Here is a 5,000-nt window from a genome sequence, read left to right as displayed (position 1 = left end):
GAGACCAGTGTCCCCCGCTCCTTTGATCGGCAGCATGTCCGTCTCTTTCCCTTGAGACCTGCTTCTTCCGTCTCTCCCGTCTCTGGAGACCAGTGTCCCCCGCTCCTTTGATCGACAGCATGTCCGTCTCTCTCCCTTGAGACCTGCTTCTTCCGTCTTTCCCGTCTCTGGAGACCAGTGTCCCCCGCTCCTTTGATCGGCAGCATGTCCGTCTCTTTCCCTTGAGACCTGCTTCTTCCGTCTCTCCCGTCTCTGGAGACCAGTGTCCCCCGCTCCTTTGATCGACAGCATGTCCGTCTCTCTCCCTTGAGACCTGCTTCTTCCGTCTCTCCCGTCTCTGGAGACCAGTGTCCCCCGCTCCTTTGATCGGCAGCATGTCCGTCTCTATCCACAAAGTCCTTCTTGCCGTCTCTGTTCCATGAAACCTGGTTTGCTGGATCCTTTGAGCGAAGCTCTTTCTGTCTCCGTCTCAATAGACGAGGGTTGCCCGCTCCTTTGATCGGCCGCTCGTCCGTCTCTATCCACAAAGTCCTTCTTGCCGTCTCTGTTCCATGAAACCTGGTTTGCTGGATCCTTTGAGCGAAGCTCTTTCTGTCTCCGTCTCAATAGACGAGGGTTGCCCGCTCCTTTGATCGGCAGCACGTCCGTCTCTATCCACAAAGTCCTTCTTGCCGTCTCTGTTCCATGAAACCTGGTTTGCTGGATCCTTTGAGCGAAGCTCTTTCTGTCTCCGTCTCAATAGACGAGGGTTGCCCGCTCCTTTGATCGGCCGCTCGTCCGTCTCTATCCACAAAGTCCTTCTTGCCGTCTCTGTTCCATGAAACCTGGTTTGCTGGATCCTTTGAGCGAAGCTCTTTCTGTCTCCGTCTCAATAGACGAGGGTTGCCCGCTCCTTTGATCGGCCGCTCGTCCGTCTCTATCCACAAAGTCCTTCTTGCCGTCTCTGTTCCATGAAACCTGGTTTGCTGGATCCTTTGAGCGAAGCTCTTTCTGTCTCCGTCTCAATAGACGAGGGTTGCCCGCTCCTTTGATCGGCAGCACGTCCGTCTCTATCCACAAAGTCCTTCTTGCCGTCTCTGTTCCATGAAACCTGGTTTGCTGGATCCTTTGAGCGAAGCTCTTTCTGTCTCCGTCTCAATAGACGAGGGTTGCCCGCTCCTTTGATCGGCAGCACGTCCGTCTCTATCCACAAAGTCCTTCTTGCCGTCTCTGTTCCTTGAAACCTGGTTTGCTGGATCCTTTGAGCGAACTCTTTCTGTCTCCGTCTCAATAGACGAGGGTTGCCCGCTCCTTTGATCGGCCGCTCGTCCGTCTCTATCCACAAAGTCCTTCTTGCCGTCTCTGTTCCATGAAACCTGGTTTGCTGGATCCTTTGAGCGAAGCTCTTTCTGTCTCCGTCTCAATAGACGAGGGTTGCCCGCTCCTTTGATCGGCCGCTCGTCCGTCTCTATCCACAAAGTCCTTCTTGCCGTCTCTGTTCCATGAAACCTGGTTTGCTGGATCCTTTGAGCGAAGCTCTTTCTGTCTCCGTCTCAATAGACGAGGGTTGCCCGCTCCTTTGATCGGCAGCACGTCCGTCTCTATCCACAAAGTCCTTCTTGCCGTCTCTGTTCCTTGAAACCTGGTTTGCTGGATCCTTTGAGCGAAGCTCTTTCTGTCTCCGTCTCAATAGACGAGGGTTGCCCGCTCCTTTGATCGGCAGCACGTCCGTCTCTATCCACAAAGTCCTTCTTGCCGTCTCTGTTCCTTGAAACCTGGTTTGCTGGATCCTTTGAGCGAAGCTCTTTCTGTCTCCGTCTCAATAGACGAGGGTTGCCCGCTCCTTTGATCGGCAGCACGTCCGTCTCTATTCTCAAAGTCCTTCTTGCCGTCTCTGTTCCTTGAAACCTGGTTTGCTGGATCCTTTGAGCGAAGCTCTTTCTGTCTCCGTCTCAATAGACGAGGGTTGCCCGCTCCTTTGATCGGCAGCACGTCCGTCTCTATTCTCAAAGTCCTTCTTGCCGTCTCTGTTCCTTGAAACCTGGTTTGCTGGATCCTTTGAGCGAAGCTCTTTCTGTCTCCGTCTCAATAGACGAGGGTTGCCCGCTCCTTTGATCGGCAGCACGTCCGTCTCTATTCTCAAAGTCCTTCTTGCCGTCTCTGTTCCTTGAAACCTGGTTTGCTGGATCCTTTGAGCGAAGCTCTTTCTGTCTCCGTCTCAATAGACGAGGGTTGCCCGCTCCTTTGATCGGCAGCACGTCCGTCTCTATTCTCAAAGTCCTTCTTGCCGTCTCTGTTCCTTGAAACCTGGTTTGCTGGATCCTTTGAGCGAACTCTTTCTGTCTCCGTCTCAATAGACGAGGGTTGCCCGCTCCTTTGATCGGCCGCTCGTCCGTCTCTATCCACAAAGTCCTTCTTGCCGTCTCTGTTCCATGAAACCTGGTTTGCTGGATCCTTTGAGCGAAGCTCTTTCTGTCTCCGTCTCAATAGACGAGGGTTGCCCGCTCCTTTGATCGGCCGCTCGTCCGTCTCTATCCACAAAGTCCTTCTTGCCGTCTCTGTTCCATGAAACCTGGTTTGCTGGATCCTTTGAGCGAAGCTCTTTCTGTCTCCGTCTCAATAGACGAGGGTTGCCCGCTCCTTTGATCGGCAGCACGTCCGTCTCTATCCACAAAGTCCTTCTTGCCGTCTCTGTTCCTTGAAACCTGGTTTGCTGGATCCTTTGAGCGAAGCTCTTTCTGTCTCCGTCTCAATAGACGAGGGTTGCCCGCTCCTTTGATCGGCAGCACGTCCGTCTCTATCCACAAAGTCCTTCTTGCCGTCTCTGTTCCTTGAAACCTGGTTTGCTGGATCCTTTGAGCGAAGCTCTTTCTGTCTCCGTCTCAATAGACGAGGGTTGCCCGCTCCTTTGATCGGCAGCACGTCCGTCTCTATTCTCAAAGTCCTTCTTGCCGTCTCTGTTCCTTGAAACCTGGTTTGCTGGATCCTTTGAGCGAAGCTCTTTCTGTCTCCGTCTCAATAGACGAGGGTTGCCCGCTCCTTTGATCGGCAGCACGTCCGTCTCTATTCTCAAAGTCCTTCTTGCCGTCTCTGTTCCTTGAAACCTGGTTTGCTGGATCCTTTGAGCGAAGCTCTTTCTGTCTCCGTCTCAATAGACGAGGGTTGCCCGCTCCTTTGATCGGCAGCACGTCCGTCTCTATTCTCAAAGTCCTTCTTGCCGTCTCTGTTCCTTGAAACCTGGTTTGCTGGATCCTTTGAGCGAAGCTCTTTCTGTCTCCGTCTCAATAGACGAGGGTTGCCCGCTCCTTTGATCGGCAGCACGTCCGTCTCTATTCTCAAAGTCCTTCTTGCCGTCTCTGTTCCTTGAAACCTGGTTTGCTGGATCCTTTGAGCGAAGCTCTTTCTGTCTCCGTCTCAATAGACGAGGGTTGCCCGCTCCTTTGATCGGCAGCACGTCCGTTTCTATCCTCAAACATTGCCTTTGTGATTCGCTTGTTCATAAATGTGTTGACTGATTGAAGTTGTTGGTGTCATTGTATCGTATGCCCGATGGTTCGCTTGTTAGATAGATGACAGACTCACGTGTTTGTTTTTATTTTCACTTGTTTGTTGCCTGTGCGATTCGGTTGTTTGTTTCATAAAGGTCTTGATTGATAGAAGTCTTCGGATGTGTCCTCGGATGTCATGATTGATCATTCGCTTGATAATCAGATGGATAGATGAATAACTCACTTGTTTGTATTCCCTTCTACTCGATTGTTGTTTGTGTGAGTCGCTTGTTTCATCAAGGTCTTGTTTGATAGAACTCCTGGGTGCTTTTGCATCTCATGTCCGGTGATTCGCTTGCTATCTAGATTAATAGCTAACTAACTTATTTCTCTTCTCTTCTACTTGATGCTTCTATTTGATTGTTATGTCCGATGATTAGCCTTTCAGATAGATAGTCGTGATATATAGATAGATAGTCATGATAGATAGATAGTCATGATAGATAGATAGTCATGATAGATAGATAGTCATGATAGATAGATAGTCATGATAGATAGATAGTCGTGATAGATAGATAGTCATGATAGATAGATAGTCGTGATAGATAGATAGTCGTGATAGATAGATAGTCATGATAGATAGATAGTCGTGATAGATAGATAGTCGTGATAGATAGATAGTCATGATAGATAGATAGTCGTGATAGATAGATAGTCGTGATAGATAGATAGTCATGATAGATAGGTAGTCATGATAGATAGATAGTCTTGATAGATAGATAGTCATGATAGATGGATAGTCACAGTTAGTCAGTGAGACTTATGGCAGCAGCAGGCAACTTCGCCCCCTGTTAATAAGATAACAAACGGAAATTAAAAAGCAAGCTAATACATCTCTATCTGTCTGTCAATGCAAATAAGGGTGATAATACAGTAAATACAGTAATCCGCTGTTACAGGCAGTTTTATGGCAGTCAGCATAACATCTTCACAAATGAACGTCACTCACTCACACAAATGAGATGAGTGTAAGTAAGAAATGTAACACGTTGTAAATGTATCTATCTATCTGTCTATCTGTCGGTCCTAAAGTCTGTTTCCAACAGTTGTCTGTCTGTAGCAAATGGATGGATGGAACACAGGTAAGTAACAAGTGTTTACAAAAGATAATACAAACCTAACAGATGTAGTGGATGGATGGAAGTAACAAATGTAGTGAGCGTAACAATTGTAACAAAGGTAACAGATTTAACAAATGTAACACATGTAACAAACGTAACAGATTTGACAAAAAACGTAACAGATTTGACAAATGTAAGAGATGTCACAAACGTGACAGATGTGAACAACATAACAATTGTAATAAAAGTTTTTGATGCAACTTTGTTAGAAGAAGTACATTAATTAAAAAAAAAAAAAAAAAAAAAAAAAAAATTAACTCACTCACTGGGAAAGTGATCATGAGCCGCCGAAAAAAATTAAAGTCTCACTCGCTGGGAGAGTGACAAAGATACGTGAAAACGAATGCCCCTC

Source organism: Rhopilema esculentum, chromosome 11, assembly GCF_057945365.1.
Source record: "Rhopilema esculentum isolate cy_ngs chromosome 11, ASM5794536v1, whole genome shotgun sequence".
NCBI classification, from domain to species: Eukaryota; Metazoa; Cnidaria; class Scyphozoa; order Rhizostomeae; family Rhizostomatidae; genus Rhopilema; species Rhopilema esculentum.
The sequence above is the reverse complement of the archived record's forward strand: the minus strand, read 5'-3'. Positions refer to the sequence as shown.